At 43.6% G+C, this 19,204-nt stretch overlaps 1 long non-coding RNA gene across 5 annotated transcripts in view; it reads right to left on the bottom strand.

The window, feature by feature from the left end:
• LOC101976891 (uncharacterized) overlaps positions 1-19,204 on the bottom strand; it is an 83,678-nt gene that overhangs the window by 30,606 nt on the left and 33,868 nt on the right. For 3 of the 5 annotated variants that reach the window (XR_013426783.1, XR_013426782.1, XR_013426781.1), the window contains exons 6-7: positions 3,344-3,461; positions 1-98 (exon numbers count right to left, since the gene is read on the bottom strand). This is a non-coding gene — a long non-coding RNA (uncharacterized LOC101976891). Of the gene's footprint in view, positions 99-2,113; positions 2,280-3,343; positions 3,462-19,204 lie in introns of those variants that run through there. The other 2 variants (XR_013426785.1, XR_013426784.1) reach the window with 2 other exon arrangements.

Raw genomic sequence — 19,204 nt, forward strand, 5'->3', positions numbered from 1 at the left:
CTTAATGATACATATGATCATGTCATTCCAGATTGGTTGTTCGCTGTCAAATAATACTGCTGTTTAACAGTGTGTTTTTAATTGACCAAATTTGTAACCTGGGGGGAGAAAACCACCTCAATTATTTTTCATGTAACAGAACAACAGAGAAGGTTGTAGAACTTAAACTAGAGACTGGAAACAGGAAACACAGGGAGGACATTGTGAGAGAGAACACAGGAAGAATAAAAGAAAATTCTGGAGGAATTCCAAAGCCAAGGTAAAAGTAAAACTTCCTGGTCAAAGTCCAAAGACAGGGACACCCAGGGAATAAAAGACTTTGCTACTTGAGTCACAATGGGAGTCTTTCCTGAAACCTATATATGTTTCTAGTTTTACATAAGTGAAGGAAATCCAAAGGGTCTTGTTGAAATAGAAACTCATGAAGGAAAATGAAGGTACTAGAGCAGGTTGTGAGAAGAATGAGATGATAGGAAATGCTAAGGTTGCTAAATAGATAGGCACAGAGAGGAAAGAACTAAGAGTGTGGGTACTGAATTACTGCAGACAAGCATCTTGGGAGATGGGAGAGAATATGGAAGCAGCTGTGGAAAGAAGCAGGTAAAGAAAAGTATCAGCAAGAAGTTAAAACAAAGTTAAAGAGAGCTTGCAACAGAGCCAGTGATGAGATGTGATGTGGGGTTAAAGAGGGCAAGTGGAAATGATGTGAAGAGGTTAGAAAGGACCAACATGGAACAAGCTTAAGGTTGGTTGAATGTGTTAAAAGAGGGATGGTGGTTGGGTGAGTTGAGCAAGTGAACAGGAAGAAGGAAGAAGTCACTAAAGACTGGCACTGTGCAATGCAATTCTGATGCTGATCAATTGCATGGAGATCACATGCTACAGACTGAGGCTGCAAGCCCCCTCTACAATGCCCTGTCTTCAGAAACCAGCTGTAAGTTCCAGGTTTCCCAGGCCATTCACACTTCTCACCACTGGTGTACATTTGGGGATTCCCATGATCCTACTGTATAATTCTCTATAATATCTCACTGAGGTTAGAAGAAGCACAATCCTATAAATACTGATTTGTCATGTAAAAAAGGACACAAATTGGGACCAGATAAGAGGCACATGGCTGGAGGTCTAGGAGGGTCTGAATGAAGGCTGTCATATCCTCTGGATGCAACATCTTCAGAGGACATGGATGTATATGACCTACCAGGGAAGCTGACCTTGGTTTCAGCTGAGTTTTTACAGGAATTTAACTAAGCATTTGGCATGAGTTGGATGAGCAGAGCAATAAACTAGGCTCAAGTGCTGCTCTCTGGATACTTACCATAGAGTATGGGAGACAGGTTAGTGTCCAGGAAGTAAGACAAGGGCAGGTGGTATGGATAGAGATGGGGGAATCACGATGTAAACTATGAAGTGGGAGGGTGGCATCAGGCAGCATTAGGGTCTCCAGACTGTTTTTTTTTTTCCTGATCCCCATGTGTGAGGTGCCCTTTAGAAGACCCTGACCAGCAAAGCCTTCTTGAGGAAGAAGAAGGCCTATCTTGGGTAATGCTGGGCAGGCAAGCACTAAACTCTGATTTTGGGGCCCACTGGGAGGCTTCCTTTCTGACCCCACCTAAGTTGGCCTTCCTATTCCCACTGTAAGACTGAGTTCCTGGCCACACCAGAAGTCCACTTGCACAGCTCACCGGAAATCCATGTTCCTGGGCTTACAGCAGGTCTGAAGGCAAGTACTTGATTTTACTTCCCAAGAGGCTATGCACCCGGTCACTCCCACTTAGGGACTATCTGAAACATGCCTGCTTCGTCTAACAGTTCAGAGGAGATATGCTGTGAGCACTGGCTCCCTACAGGCCTCCCGCATTTCTTCCCTGGTTTCTCCTTAGATCAAGGGAATGTCTAGAATGCATTTTCTTGGTGTGGTGTTTTTCCTGATTGCATCTTGATTCAGTTTAGGTTACACACATCTATACATGTGGTAAAATGGTAAAATACCTATAGACTTCTTGCATAGATGACAATTTCCTAATGTACAGTCTTGTCATGCACATGCATTGGGGGATACTGCATGAATGGTACATTGAACCTGTGTGTTCTGTCATTCCTTGAAACTATATTTTGATATAATAAAGCAAAAAATTCTAAACAAGCATTTACCTTGACTAAAAATTCCAGAGCTTGGAGAGCACTGTTTAACTCTCATTTTATGGATCTTTGGGAAAGACTGCTCTTATCTATAGCAGCCTGGCAGATTTCTAGAGGGAAGGGCTGGGTTGGTCCTTCTGGAAAAAGTCACAGAAACATCTCTATCATTATTATGGTGATAATTAAATGGGCATGAAGCTTGATATCTTATTTAGAATAGCCATTTATTTACTTATTTTTTAACTGCCAGGGATGGAATCCAGGGCTACATGCATGCTAGCAATTCATGTACTACTGAGTTATACCCCTAGTCTCCATGAAGAAAATTGAGCTCACAGTTCTGTAAGTCCAAGAGCATGGTGCTGGAATACTAGCAATTCCTCCAGCTCCCTGGACATCATAATATGGTGCAGAAGTAGAAAGGGAGCAGGCCAAGTGCAAAAGGAGTCATATGCATGGTGTAGACTCCCTAAATAACAACCTGTTCTCATAACTCAGTATTTGAGACTTGCATTAATGCCTTCTGAGGTGAGTGTCCTCATGATCTAATTACCTTCCATTTGGCACCACATATAAAAGGTTCCACCACCTCAATACTGCCACATTGGGGAACAAGTTTAGGCACTTGAACCACTGGGAGGCACATATCTAGTTTCAGTAAGCTGTCTTCCTTTGTTCCATTTCCTGTGACTCCTTGGCTTGGATGGATTTGCTATCTGCATTACCCAGTATTTGAAGTTTTATGGGTAACAGGGAGAGGCTATAATTTAGAGTGGGGCACTGGGACCAACACTGAATTTATGATAACAAGCCAATTCCAATTGGGGAGAGCCAGCCACACTAGAAATGTTAACACATGATAAGGGGAGGGTGTGAAACTTTGGGCTACATATCAGCCAGTGCTCTAGAAAGCAGAGGAAGGCTAGAGATTGGGTTCTACTGCAAGACCACTGAAACCCCATGCTTCCCTAATGAATTCCAATAAAAACTCAGGCCACTGAAACCAAGGTGAGCTTCCCTGGTTGGTGAGACACTGAGCACATCAATGTCCTGGGAAGACGATGCATCCTGAGGACACAAATGCTTTCACTAGGGCCCCTCCCAAACCTCATGCCATGTGTCTCTTTGGGGGCTGGTCCCAATTAGTGTCCTAACTTGGGGGTCCCCATGAATAGGAAGCTTCTAAGCAAACTCCACTCACCTCCTCCCCAGCAGGTTCTCCACACCTTGTCCTCTCAATATCCTCCGTCCTCTGTTGAGTCAAGGTCTCTGCACCTCAAAGAGTGTTTCCCCTCTGTGACCACAGATCCAGTGACATCCTTGGAAAAAACAGAATGAGCATCAATGGTGGACTTTGGTTGCTTCTGCCCAACATGGATTCAAGGGTCCAGTTTGCTGTCCCAGCTGAAATAAATTTAAAAGGAGGGAAATATATATGGAAAATCCATGTTTAGGAATTTAGATTCCTGAGAGGCCAGCCCAGAGACAGCCCAGCCCTCTGGCCAGATAGGGAGTGTTCAATCCACAGAGAAGGAGGGGACATGGGGTCAGCAGTGTCCCTGAGCAGAAAGGACAGAATATCTAAGGCAACTAGAGGTCACAGTGCAGAGAACCAGAGAGAACTAAAGAGAGGCGAGTTTCAGAAGGGAAGGGGCACAGCAGAACTCCCCACCACAGTATCTTAGGCTGGGGCAACTGTGTGCTGTTGACTTCCAACCAGAGTACACAGGCAGTGGGAGAGTCTAGGGCAAGGGATCAGTGAAAGGTGTTTCCTGGCAGTGATGAGTCAGTGGGTGAGATGTTCCCTGCAGGCCAGCAGGGACTCTCTTGTGTTCAGCATTGGGTACCCCCAATCCCCTACCAGGCTCTGTGTCACAAAGGGGACTTCAGGGACTCCAGGCAGCTGATGGAGTAGTGATTAGATGTTACACACCAGGGAAGAGAAGGCAGCTTCTCAAAGAGAAAATCTGGGTGGGGGAGCAGCCTCGAAATGCCAAACTTTACCAACATTCAGCATCTGAGGCCCAGCCATGTAGACTCTTCCCTAATGGAGATGGAAACTGTCAGAGCAGAACTGGGGGCTCATAAGTGAGGGAGATTCAAAGGAAGTGAGGGTTCGCACAGATTCCTTTCCTCCTGTGGTCTAAGCTTTAGGTTTCCCTTTCAACATGTGGAAACCAGAGCAGTGCAAAGCCCAGCCCCATTCATCTCAATCTGCGTGGGGTTGCGCAAAGTGTCTTTAAGGTTTTGGCTGATGAATAACACGATGCTGCTGCTGGGTATTCTGCAAAGTGCATCTAGAACAACAAGAATTTGTGATTCTTGGGCTGGGGTTGTGGCTCAGCGGTAGACGGCTCACCTCACACGTGCGAGACCCTGGGTTCAATCCTCAGCACCATATACAAAAATAAACAAGTGAAATAAAGGTGTTGTGTCCAATTACAACTAAAAAATAAAATATTTTTTTTTTAAAAAAGAATTTGTGATTCTTGCCTAAATGTGGACATCTGTCTAGTCAGATGTGGGAGAACAAGTGCCCAAGGATGCACAGTTTGAGCCACCTGACCTTGTTAACTGTCGGATTAGACTGCCCTGGCTCAGAGTGGCAGATCCTCCCTGGGGAGGAAAAGCTTAGAAAAGCACATGCCCTTCCCCAGTCAGCATCAATATTAGCAGGGCAGAAAAGTCTTTGCTTTGCAGAAGGACACAGAGGGGACACATCCCATGCTCTATTTGCCTCTAGAGGATTTGTGTAGAACTCCACAAATATGCTAGGATTTGGGGTTCCATTATGGGGTATCAAGTTTGAATCAGGCCCTTTGGCCTGCCACCTGGGCCATGGTAGCTAAGTCACTTCATGTCTCTGGGCCTCAGTTTCCCTGCCTGAAACATAGTGATGAAGCTAGAGTTTCTCTGCTTCTACTGGAAGGTGGGATTTTTGTCAGTTACAGGCCTCTGAAGCCAAAAAATTCCATTTCTTCTCAAATCCCACACAGTGGTGTTAAGAGTGGAAGCTCTCAATGGTGGGTCATGCGCCTAGTATTGCAGCAGGCCCCACTGCTCACTGCAAATTTCTTCTTTCTGGATTCTTTGTCATGAATTTGAAGAATGAAAACCACAGATGAGGATAAGTGAGTGCAAGAGCAGAATATATTCAAGTGTGAACAGAAGCAGAACTCCCACAGGGCAAGAGGGAGACCCAAAAGGATTGCTACTTGGGAGTGTGCTAGTCTAAGGATTTATACAGCACTTGGGTGAACACACTGGATGAAATTTATGCAAATCAGTTTTGAAAAAATACCAATGCTATTGGTTAACTCTTGAGACTGAACTTCCATTCAGGTCTGTTTTCTCACTGCTGACCTGCAATCCCAGCTTCCTAGGAGGTTGAAGTTAGTGAATCCAGGATGCCCAGGTGTTCAGAACTGCAGCCCTGTGTGGAGAGGGTACCTGTACTGGTCCAGGGCCAAGCTGCAGTGGGGTGACAGGTTGGCATCCTCTGGCTTGCCTCAGTATTGCCTCACTGTGCCTCAAGCTAATTTTGTCATAGCAGGCTCTGGAGAGCTATGGTCTCTGTGGATACACATTCCCTGGGATATCTGCTTGCACTTAGCTAGGGGTAGCAGAAGGTGGTTGGCAATGTGGGTGGGCCCTGGTGTATTCCAGCTCACCCTGGATATTGCTTTGCTATTCTGGGACAAGTACATGGATTCAGTGGCATCTGCAGCTCTAAGTCATAAGGCCTAACTGACTGACAGAGGTACAGCAACAGGTAGTGATAGACTTTGGTACACAGCAGCTGCAGTTGTTAAGACAATTAACAGGAGAGAGATTGCAGATCACAGCTAGGACCTTCTTTTGAAGGTTTTTCTTTCAGAGCTATCACCATGGCCAAGATGTTGGGTTGCATGTGGCAGACAGAACTGGGCAGGTCCCTCCTCCAGGGCACCCTTGGCTGCTAGGAACACATCTTCACCTTCAGTTTTGGGCTCCACATAAGAAGTGGGTCTTGTGCAGAAATGACCTGGCAGGGCATAAGGATTTAGGTGGAGGCTGACAGTGGGTAAGAGACTCCGATACTGATGCAGGAGGAAGAATATGGCCACACAGGCTTCTCAAGAGGAGTTGTTGTCTGGTCAGACATCTATGAACAGAGCCTAGAAAGGAACACTACAGAGTGATGCCCCTGGGCATTGAGCTTTACAAAGATCACTTTCTGTGTGGGGTGCTGAGTTTAGGACCAGCCCACTTCACAGATAAGGAAATTAAGGCTGGGAGAAGTCACTTGACCTGTGCATGTATCAGAGCTGGATACTGGTAGAAGCAGAAATTGAATTCAGGGTTACCTGGCCTGATATTGTACTGAAAGAGACTGGATTGGACGTGGGGAGCAGGTCTTGGGAACCTGCAGCATGGCTGCTGTCCTCTAGGGCTCTTTATTGTCAGAGATTAGACAACACAAGAATGACTCAGCCGGGGAATGAGGAGGATCAGCGGTGGGCTGGCCAGTGTGCTTCCAGCATTTTAAGGGCAGGTGGTCCAGCTGGGCATAAATGTGCTGGGCTTTGGAGAAGAATGAAAAGCTTCTATCTGAGACACTAGTGTGCCATGCCCTTCCCCTGAGGCTGGCATCCTGGCAGTGACTAGAGGAAGTTGGGCTTAGACTGGCTTTGCCCCAAGCAGGCTAGTTGGCACGTCTGGGGTCCATGACAGCTCCTTTCTAACTGCTCAGAATCAGTACTACTGGCATCATGGTCATACTCTACATCAGCCCATACCTGAGGATCTGCTACTAATCCTGTGGAGTCAGCCTCTCTTCACTTGTCCTGCTTATAGCTTTAGGAGCACTCCTTCCTAACATGCGGACACACAACATCTTGCTGAGATGAGTCTTGGGTGGTCCTGGGACCTGCATTTCTAACAATTGCAGGGTAAGGCCAAGGCTGTTGGTCTGAGGAACTTGCAAACACTCCCACAGCCTCTATGCTTGGTCTGTGTCCATCTGTCCTTCTAGAATGCCATCTGGTTATCTCCCATCCTTCAAGGCCCTTCCCTGCCTTGTCAAACCCTTCTCCATAGCATGAGCCTACACTCCTGTTTCAGCCAGCCTGACTTTTTGTAGCTGAGATACATGCTTACTCCTACCACCCATGCCAGTGGGCCTTGCCTGGTCAATTTACAGGGTTCTGGTGTCCCTACAGAAGTCCATGCCTCCCTGAGTTTCATATTACAGCAATTCCCATCCTTTGTTTTTGTTTCCTTTTCATTTTGCACTGGGACTGAACCCAGATGTGCTCTACCACTGAGCTACATGCTCATCCTTTTTATTTTAAAATTTGGGCTCAAACTTGTGATCCTCCTTTCTCAACTTCCCAAGCGGGTAGGATTATAGGAGTGTGCCACCCAGCTTAGATTATTCTTTACAAATATCTACACCCTGGGATGATAGTATTCTTGAGGGGATTTTCTTTTTCCTCTGCCAGGCCCCACTGGGACAAAGATGTGACCCTTCTCTGGGCAGCTCTAGGACCTTCAGGGATGCAGTCTTCATCCTTCTCAGAATACGGCACCTCAGATTGGCAGCCAGGATCATACTGGCTCCTCATCTCAGGAGCAGTGCAGCTCTGTTGCATTGAGCTCCAATCCTCAGTAGGTTTCTGATGGATCTGAAGTTTACTGGGGTATAGTTCAGACAGGAGGTTCTTCCTCATTAGTGTATCGTCTGAGTCTGGGGGAGTGTGTCTGACACAGCCATCCCTGGTCACAGAAAAGGAGCAGCCCTGCCCCTGAATTTCTCAGTGGCCCTGCAGCCAATGCTCCCCTCTGGAGGTCTTGGATAGTGTCTGTGATCTCACTGTTATCTGCTGAGGGGAGAGGTGGCTTACCTCCCTAGGCCAGGGAGCAGGGTACAATCCCCTGGTGGTATGCTCCTTCCTGTTTGGTCACTCTGAACACCATCCCATTCATCAGTCACAGTGAGACCCCTCCGGGCTTTCCTGGCCACTCTCCCTCCCTTGGGCTCTGCATTGGTGGTGTCCTGTCTTCCTCAGTTCTGTCCATGCCCACAATCCTGGGGATTGAGTCTTTATTGTGGCTGTATGGGTGACCATACACCTGGTCCTACAGTTCTGGGGGTCAGGATTCTCCCTGGGCTGAGGTTGAGGTGTGAGTAGGCTGCATTCCTTCTACAGGCTCTGTGAAGAATTTCCCTCCTGCAGTCTAAAGCTTCTGGGGGAACCTTCATTCATTGGCTTGTGGACCCTTCCTCTATTCTCCAAGACAGCAATCAGCTCATGTCTTTCACTCTGACCTCTGGATAATGCAGAATAATCTCCCCATCTCAACATCTGCAATTGTACGTGCAGAATCTCTTTTGCCATGCGAGGTGCTATGTTCACAGGACCTGGAACATTGTGGGGCCGTTTCAGCTGCCTATCCCTTCCTGAGGCTATTGTGGCATGTCCTGAAACCCATTTTATTAGCCCAACAGCCTTGTCAGTGTCCCTGCTTGGCTGCTGACAGATCTCAGTTCTGCCAACCAGATCAGCTCCCATGACCCTAGAAGAAACAGCAACCTGAGAAGTTACTAGCCCAGAGGTGCATACTACCTGACTCACAGGCTCAGCCACAGCCTCAGGACCATAGCATGTGGCTGCTTTGAGCTTTCATCTTCACAGCAGATGTTGCTAGCTCACATATGGCTTGGAAAGGGCTGGTCACAGACAGGAGAGGACAGGGCTTGCCTGCCCTGAGCTAGGGTGGGGAATAGGTCCCAGCTACCTCCTGACTTGCAGCCCTATCTCCCCGGATGGCATCCTGTACTTCTTGAAGAAAAAAGCTGGGTGGCACACTGTATGTGTGGGTCTCATGCTGTCCTACCTGCACCCCATGAGACCTGGAGATTGACCTTCCCAGGTTCTTCCCAGGGCAAGTGAGACAGTAGAAGACTGGGTACTTATATATGATGGATAATATCAACTCTCTCCTTTTGGAAAACTTTTTTTTTTACTTACTATTGTAAGCAAAATAAAAATGCTATACAATTAATACAAAATTTAAAAAAATAGAGAAAAATATCTAAGATCTAAAGAATGAGATAGTAAAAAAAAATAGCCTTTAAATTCCAAGAATTATCCTGTTAAGAGTCTCATTTTAAAATAGTAGGCAATCTATGTCCTCACTTTTGGCTCAAAGGCAGGTTTTATAAAGTAATTAATTGTAATAGTTCTCTTTTGCAGATAAATGGCACAGATCTGTAAAAACAGTCCCACATAGCTGGCCCTCCAAGCAAAACAGAAAACAATACCCCCACACTGTCTCCTGGAGAGCTGGGACCCTCAATAAGAATATGTCCTAACACTTCCATCCTAACACTATCCAAAGTCCCTGGGCTTGAAACACCTAGTGACAATGCCTACAAATGCTGCATTAATGCAGTACGCCCACAGACAAAAAGTAAAAGTGGAGTGCTTCAGATCAAGGTTCCAGGAAGACATGAGGCACTGAAGAAGACACAAAGCTATGCAAGCCTTGGAAGGCATCTGCATTTGCACATTCACTTTCCACTTGAGATAAAGAAGCAGAAGTGGACCTGGGCCCTGTAGTAGGTGTCAGGTGATGACCCCCTACCAAGGAGCACAGCTGTGTTGCAATGTTCTCACCAGTCTTCCTCGAGCGACCCATTGTCCTACATCAGGTACAGCCACTGACAGCAGAGCAACAAAGATCACAAAATTGTGGATGTTTCTGGTTCCTGCAGCCATTTTCTATGGCTATAAATAAGCAAGAGCTCCTGAGGCTCAAAGGTAGAGGAGAAGAAAGAGATGTCTCCTCATTAAGCCAAACATGGTAAATAGCAGCCCTCATCTGTCAAGGGCCTTCTCTATGAACACATGATAGCAATGAGAATGAACTGTTTCTAGTTAAACCTCTCACACAGCACTTCATCTCAAATCAAAAAAGAGCCAGGCAGAGTGGCACATGCCTATAAACCCAGCACTTGTGAGGCTGAGGCAGGAGGATTCCAGGTTCAAGGTCAGCCTCAGCATCTTAGACCCTATCTCAAAGTAAAAATAAAAAGGCTTGGGGATATGACTCCATGGTAGAATGTCTCTGGGTTCAATCCTGAGAGCCACGCACACATGCACACACAGAAACACCCAAAATAATAGAAAAAGAAATGACTACGATAATATCAAGAGTATTCCCAACAAATACTTGCTCATATATATTTACAGAAAAAGAGGATCAACCTTTTGAACACAGATGATAGAATTATATTTGTTCCAAATGCTCCCTCTACAACTTGTGATATTTCTTTTGTAGAGAAATATCAACCCAAAGCTAAATACATTGTCTTTATGCTCAAATGATGAATTAATTATTGAGAGGTGACTAATAAAACAAAGGCACAATAGAAATTATACACGTACCAAGAATTACCAATGTGTTAATTATTTTAAAAAAGCAGACTTGAAAGTAAAATTTATAGGGAAAAAAACTCACTGATTCAGTGAAGGTAACACAAGTAACAGTTAAAAACTGCAAATGGGTCAAGTTGATTAAAAACTCAATTTTAGGACTGAGTGGTAGGACACTTGCCTAGCATGCAAAACGTCTGGGTTCCATCCAAAGTACCACACAACAATGATGATGATAATGAAAATAATAAATTAAGTTTTAGAATCTCCTCCTTTCCCTGAACCCTAGTCCTCAGTTACTTTTTCTAGAAATAACAAGTAGCTGTGTCTCCTTCTATGCAAAGTACGTAACAATACATATTTTATTCTGTTTAAAGACCAGCAAATGACATATTATGTCCTGTACCTTAGCCCACACGAAATCACCCTTTACTGTTCACAACTTATTTTCTCTTTCTCCCCCCCCCCCCACCACTGTGCAACCTGTTTCAGTGCCAGCAGCCTAAGGACAGAGGTCAGGCAGAGCTTCTGGGCTAGTCTGCCCCAGGCTGGGCACTATCAGAGGCACAGGGGAGGGGCCTGCCACAAATCCATATCCAGGAATCACTTTCTCACGTAAAGGTGCACAGCAGACCATGAAATGGATGAAGCAGGTTCACCTAATCAATGACCTTTGGACACACATAGTGTTTTCTGATGTTTTATTTCTAGGAACAGCACCATGATGAAGATCCCTACAAGAGCTCCTTTGCACACGTCAAATATATAGGAAAAAATGGGTGTATACGATCCCAAGGGATTCAATTAATTTACTTTCTCACCAACAAAATGAGCTGCCTGAGGGCTGGGGACCTGGCTCATGGCAGAGGACTTGCCTGGCATGCAAGGGCCCATGTTCCACCCCTGGCACTGGGGGGGAAAAAAAAGAGCTGCCTATTTCTACCCAGCCTCACCAGTGCAATGTACTAACAGATTTTATTTTGTAATTGAAGCTAAACATTTTATACATTTGAAAGTCATTTGTTTTCTCTACTGCTCTTGTTGTCTGCCTGTCTTTCTACTGCCTGTGGGTTCTCTTCGTAGTCACTGTAGAAGACATTATATGCTAAGGACACTGCTTCCTTATTTAAGATGTTACAAATACTTTTTCCTACCTGGATTTTTTGTTTGCTTCTTACCTTTTCCACAGTATTTGTTGTTCTTGTTTTAGATATACATGACAGTAGAATGCATTTTGACATATTATAAATACATGGACTCTAATTTCCCATTCTTGTGGTGTAGAAGGTGAGGAGTTAAAGTGATCATGTATTCTTATATGAACACAGTAAAGTTATGTTTGATACATTCTGTTTTCCTTATTCTCTCACCCCCACCACTCCCTCCCTTCCTTTCATTCCCCTTTGTCTAATCCAATGAACTTCTCTCCCCACCACCTTATGTGTTAGCATCTACATATCAGAGAGAACATTCAGCCTTTGGTTTTTTGGGATTGGCTTATTTCACTTAGCATGATAGTATCCAGTTCATCCATTTACTGGCAAATTACATAATTTCATTCTTCTTTAAGGCTGAGTAATATTTCATTTTGTATATATACCACATTTTCTTTCTCCATTCATCTGTTGGTGGGTATCTAGATTGGTTCCATAGCTTAGCTATTGTCAATTGAGCTGCTATAAACACTGTGTGGTTGCATCACTACAATATGTTACTTTAAGTACTTCGGGTACATGGGATAACTGGTGGTTATCAAATGGTGGTTCCATTCCAAGTGTTCTGAGGAATCTCCATTATGCTTTCCAGAATGGTTGCACCAATTTGCAGTCCCACCAACAACGTATGCGTGTACCTTTTTCTCCACATCCTCACCAACATTTATTGTTACTTGAACTCTTAATAATTGCCATTCTGACTGGAGTACAATGAAATCTTGATGTAGTTTTAATTTGTTTTTCTCTAATTACTAGAGATGTTGACTTTTTTCATCTGTTGACTGACCACAGATACTTCTATGGTCGCAGAAGATCCTCTGCTTATTTATTGATTGGGTTATTTTATTGGTGTTAAGTTTTTCAGTTCTTCATATATAGGAAGATTAATGCTGTATTGGAGGTGAAGGTGGCAAAGCTTTTCTCCCATTCTGTAGGCTCTCTCTTCACATTCTTGGTTGTTTCCTTTGCTGTCGGGAAAATTTTTAGTTTGATATTTATGATCTTTTGGGAAAGTAAAAGGTGTAGTTCCTTAGAAATTTGGCAGTTCCTTAAAAGGTGGCTGGAGGCGGGAGCTAGGAGAAGCCGTCCTAGAGCTGGTTTTACAGGTAATTAGAGTCTTGTCTCTTTAATTTAAAACTCCCTAGCATTTACTCATGAATTGAACCATCTTTAATGAAGCCAGCGCTGGTCGTGTGGCAGACCCAGGTACATACCTGGGAGAAATGAAAACACATGTCTGTACAAAAACTTGTGTGCAAATATTCACAGCAGCATTATTAGTAATAGTTCAAAAGGGAAATAATCAAATATTCACCAACTGATGAGTAAAATGAGTCAATTCCTTCAATGTAACCTTATTCAGCCATAAGAAAGAATGAAGGTCTGAGCATGTAAAATAACATGGATGAACCCTGAAGATTTTACACTAAGAAGCCTCACAAAAGGTCACATAGTGGATAATTCCCCTTCTATTATGTCCAGAATAGGCAAATCTATGGAGACAGAATGGAGATGAGAGAATGCCTAGGGCTGGGTGAACCGGGGGAAAATGGTGAATGACTGCTAATGGGTACTGACAGGATTTCTTTTGGAGGTGATGAAATATTCTGAAGTTGATTGTGGTGATAGTTGCCCAACTCTGATGTGTACTAAAAACCCCTGAGTTGTACACTTTAAATAGGTGCATCACAGGGTATGCAAATTACATCTCAATAAACTATTAAATAAAAAGGAACAGGTGTCCAATAGAAAAAGCTACTCTTTAACCTTTCACACTGACACACACAATGGCCCACATAGCACTTATAACAACTGCCAGGAGGACCCTGAGGAAGATCAAATAACTGCTGAGCAGAATTCCAAAAGTACATCAAATCTCCTTTGCTGCATGACATATGAAATCAGAATGCCAATTCACCTGTCCAGAAACAGGGAGGGTCAGAAATAGAATCCAAGGCATGGCTTTGTTAAACATGATACAAAGAAATAAAGGGAGGCAATAGTTTCCAAAACAAGTAAGGCTGACAGTGGAATATAATTTTCATCAATAAAATATCTACCATGTCAACTAAATATTATGGCTTTCTTTTTTTTTCACTTGCTATGCTTCTATCATTGTTCTTAGTCTACGATTGCTATATTCCATTTAAATGCATTTAAAGCCATAAACAAGCAAGTATAATGCAAACCACTATGACTCAGAAATATGCAACCAGTAAACCAAAAACTCCATGTTTGCTAAATTACTAACAAGAGAATTTGTACATCTGTGGATTAACAAGATAATACACATTAAATCTGAATAAAGAGGAAAGGCACTTGAACAGAGATGCAAACATGTTCATGGTAAGCACTGATAAAACTCAAAAGGAGAAGTCCTGTGGCCTATGACTTTATAACTCACTACAGAACAATGAAAGTCAGCAACAAAAAACACAAAGTCATAATTGTAAGATAAGACAAGGTGGACAGCAACCAAAGGAGGCAGATTTAAAAAGGCTGCCGAACAAGGCTTTATTTGAGATTCACTCCTGGGCGGCAATTCATCAGACCCACAGAGTGGACAGGAGAAGGGTCTGGGGAGAAACCGCATGGGAGCTCCACCGGACTGGGATTTTATGGGGCTTAGGCAGGAAGGGAAGGGCTTGGGACAGGAAAAGATGTTTTTAGAGTCCCTTGTCCCTCTGGAGTTGGTCGCAGGAAGCTGGTTGAATCCCAGGATTGGCCAAGGGATTCTGCTGACAGGTGTTTCTGTCGGCACCTGATTGATGTTTTTTCCCCACGGGCAGGCTGCTTCACTGCCACCAACCTGACAATAATGATTCTGGTCCATCCCTACATCCCTATTTTAGCAGAACATAGTACGTCACTTGGCAAGACTGTCCTATTAAAGATTCAGGTCCAGGGGCTGGGGCTGGGGTTCAGCAGTAGCACACTTGCCTGGCATGTGTGAGGCACTGGGTTCAATTCTCAGCACTCCACATAAATAAATAAAATAAAGGTCTATAACAACTTAAATAAATAAATAAATTAATTAATTAAAAAAATATTCAGGTCCAGAACCTTTAAGAAGTAGAACTAAGGGCTTGGGTTGTGGCTCAGTGGTAGAGTGCTCACCTAGCATGTGCAAGGCCCTGGGTTCAATCCTCAGCACCACATAAAAAAATAAAATTAAATAAATAAATAAATAAATATTTAAAAAAGAAGTGGAACTAGGGGAAGGGGAATTTAGCTCAGTAGCAGAGTACTAGTGTAATTCTCATCAGTTTTGTGGTATCAAGTCTGCAAAAAAAAAAAAAACAAAAAAAAAAACCAAAAAACAAAAAAAAAAACCAAAACCCTAGGAACCAAACCTGACTCTGAACACTAGGAAATTCTTGGAAGGCAGCTCATAATAGTCCTTGTTTTCAAATTTCTTTCCCCTTCAGAATCTACTTTTTCAGAACCGTTCCTTGCCCACACCCTTTGTGAGTGGACTTCATGCACCAATGCTGCTCCCCACTGGTTCCACACTCTGGAACAACACATAGATATGGAGCCTTTCCACTTCTTGAGAAATTCTGCCACCTCTAGATCAAGAATGGCCAGAAGGGCATTGTTTTCCACTGCCCGACTTCTAATTCTTTAGGATCCCTGCTACCTTCTCCAGATATTTTGAAATTTTAAAGTACTCTAGTGAAAACACTGTCATTCCCATTTGTGGGGAGCCACTCTGAATGACCCATGCCTTCCATCCTGAACCAAGAGGCTCTGACCAATCACTTGGTAACTTGGGCATTGCCCCAGCCCAAGAAGTAGAAGGAATATCTTCAGGAGCTACACTCAGGTATTCCTTTGTTATACTACACCTTTGCCCTGTTTGGAATAGAATGGTCCACGAAAATGCCCTTTGTGTGTCCCCTTCTCTTGCTCTGTCTCTGGGTGTGGCCTTCCTAGATATCAGTCATTCTGCTGACAGCAGACACCACAAGCTAGACTCAACGCCCTGAAACCTGACCCCCTGTCTCATTTTAATGGCTCACCTCTCCACAGACCCCTAAGGTCAGAAAAGCTGTCACAGGACCAAAGAAAAAGGTATCTCTGTTGTTTGTGTAGTTATTTCCTGCAGACCAGTTCACTCAGGAGTGACCCTGAGTGTTTCAGTACTGAGAAATACGACACCCATTTAATTAGAATCTGTGAGGACTGGCCAACAAACTGTACTGTAGTGATCCTACATGTCACCTTATGCTAAAAGTGGTATTTGCAAAGCACAAAGATTCACTCTGTTATCTCTGCAGTATAACTATCATTATTGCTTCGTCAGACTGTATCCATAGAAGGAGAAAAGTTGTAGAGGTGAAGGTACATTTCAAACAAAATCTTCACGTATTACTCCATTTTAAAACAAGGTAATCACATATATTAAGATGGACTGTGCCTGCTATCAAGAACACAAGCAACAATAAAGGTTGGCAAGGATATAGGGAAACAGGTACACTCATACATTGCTGATGGGACTGAAAATTGGTGGAACCACTCTGGAAAGCAGTAAGGAGATACCTCAGAAAACTTGGAATGGAACCACCATTTGACCCAGTCATCCCACTCCTAGGTTTATAGCCAAAGGAAAATCAGCATACTACAGGGACACAGACACACTAATGTTTATAGCAGCTCAACTCACAATAGCTAAACTATGGAACCAATGTAGTTGCTCTTCAACAGATGAATGGATAAAGAAACCGTGGTATATATACATGGAATATCACTCAGCCTTAAAAAGAATGAATTTATGGCATTTGCTAGTAAATGGATGGAGCTGAAGAATATTATGCTAAGTGAAATAAGCCAATCCCAAAGAACCAAAGGTCAAATGTTTTCTCTGATATGCAGATGCTAATTACCAATAAGGGGGGTGTGGAGAATAGAGGTATTTTGGACTAGACAGAGAGGAGTAAAGAAAGGGGAAGGGTCATGAGGGTAGGTTTGACAGTAGAGTGAATAGGACATTATTACACTATATGCAGATATGAGTTGAATTTGGGCCAAAATTATTGCGACTTTTAATTTGAACAGAATCTTCTCACACAGTCATGCATCATTTAACACTCAGGATAAGGAGTGAAAAATGTGCCCATAGGAAATCTGTCTTTGGGGAAAGTCACAGAGTATACTTACAGAGGCTAAGTTGGCTCCTACATCAACAGGCGATACTATCGTGTGAGATCAACATCATATATGTGGACCATCACTGACCAAAACATTATCATGTGGCATGTGGGTGTACTTGAAGGCTGTCCACTACAAGGAAGAGTGTGAACTTCTGATTTGCTATGAGAGAACCCAAGCAGCTCTGATGTTTAAAGACATCATGAATAGATTTCAAATAAGCGGATCATCTATGCAATTGGTTTACCACAGCAACATGACCTGCTTCCTGACAGCCAGGACCTGAGAGAGAGCTGCCAAGGAACTCATGGTCACTTGGAAGGCTGCTGGGTCCTCATTCAACTCTGAACATCCAGGGCTGCAAAACTAGGTGGACACTCATTCTCAGCTGGTAACACAAATCAACCTGCATTTACTCCTGCTTGGAATGGGGTCATCAGAATCATGTAAGATATTAAAATGCAAAAAAAAAAAACCCAAAAAAACAAAAAACAACAACAACAAAAAAACCTTCAAGCACAGCATGAATAACAAACATGGTCTTGTTGATAAGATCCAACAGTGGGAAAAGAAAGTCTTGCAGCTTAAATGTGGAATCAACCCAATGCCCACTGAGAGATAAACAGATGGACAAAAAATGTTATCTTCTCTTCTGCTATTCAGCCTTAAAAAAGAGGGGAATTCTGACCCCTTCTCCAGCAACGTAGGATCTTGAGGACAGTACACAAAGTGAAATGACCCAGACACAGTGGGACACATACTGTATGAGTTCACAGTCTTCAACACAAATGAGATACAAATGGTTCTCAATTTCATAGAGACAGAAAGTAGAATGGTGGTCAGTAGGAGCTGTAGAAGGAGAAGTAGAAATTAATGCTTCATTGGTAAAGAGTGTCTGTTTATGGTGATGGAAAAGCTCTCCAGATGAGTGATGCAGGTGGTTGCACAACAGAAATTTAAACTCATGCCCTACGTGATGACATTATGAACAACCATGGAACCACATACATGAATTTGTCCCACAGTATGACAGCACAGTGAGATTATAACCATCTCAGTTGGTGTAAGAGCACTCTAGGATGTTTATACAATGATGAATCACCCTATAACACATTTTTAGGAATATATCTCCATTTTTAAGTGAGACATGCATGTAATTGAGACAATTCACCCTCCACACAGCACAATGGTTAACATGGCAAGTTTTCTGCACATTTAAACACATTTTGTGGACAGAAAGATAAAACATGGATTGAATGCCCAGCTGTAAAGCAAAAGGCTAAGTTAGGACGTTTGGAAGCAGCTCCCCAGTTCCACTGGGTGCTGGGTCACATCCCATGCACTTCCCATCTTCTCAGCAAATATTATTCTCTGTCTTCAATTGGAAAATCTCCCATTTGTTTCTTTTTTCTACATGTGAGACTTTCCATAGGGTGCATAGGTGACAATGAAATATGCAGGTCAAGAGCAATGTCTGTACTCCCAAATATGCTATGTAACTGGAGAGAGATTGATTGGAACTGAGAGGCTAACCTGAGGTGATCCATAGACTCCCAGATAGTGTAGATACTCTAGGAAAACCATGAGCATGTTTACAATTTCCTATGATTTTATGACCTCAAAAGGAATCCTTGTGTCAAACAAGCCTAAGTGCAGAGTGTGTGTCCCCTTAACAGATTTCTGAAAACAGTGAAGGCCAGTGGCACTTAGCAGATTAGATTTGCTAAACTGAGTATTTCCTTTTAGGGTTTTCAAGTGATAATTCAGTGTGCGTGGGTTCTTTTGTACATACTGAGCTCCTTCTTGGGAGGTCATGTCATTTCTGCCTTCCCCCTTCTTCCTTGCCATACTCCTTAATCTCCCACTGCACTGAACTCTGAAATGGAAATGCCCAGAGGTTGGGTATCTAACATGTGTTGTGTTGACAACGGAGAGAAGAACCCGGGTCTAGACAGAAGTGAAAAGGGAGTCAGAGACCCGTAGGGTAGTTTGGCAAAGTGGACAGAGTTTGGATCAGTAGCAGCAGAGACCATCTCCTCTAGAACTCTAGGACAGGTGCACACACCAGTCTGACAGTTACAAGTGTTTTCCTTCAAACTGGTTGCCAGGTTGGAATGAGTGATGACATCAGAGGCTTCCAACCTTCCTGATTGGAAGGGACAGACTCTGTGGACCACTGGCAGTGCAGTGGGCAACAGTTTGTTCTCAGCACTGTTCTTTACCTGATTTCTCCTGTTTGGAGAAGAGCAAACAGACTCCTATTCAACCAAATTCTGG

This window comes from Ictidomys tridecemlineatus, chromosome 10, assembly GCF_052094955.1.
Source record: "Ictidomys tridecemlineatus isolate mIctTri1 chromosome 10, mIctTri1.hap1, whole genome shotgun sequence".
In the NCBI taxonomy this organism is placed as follows: domain Eukaryota; kingdom Metazoa; phylum Chordata; class Mammalia; order Rodentia; family Sciuridae; genus Ictidomys; species Ictidomys tridecemlineatus.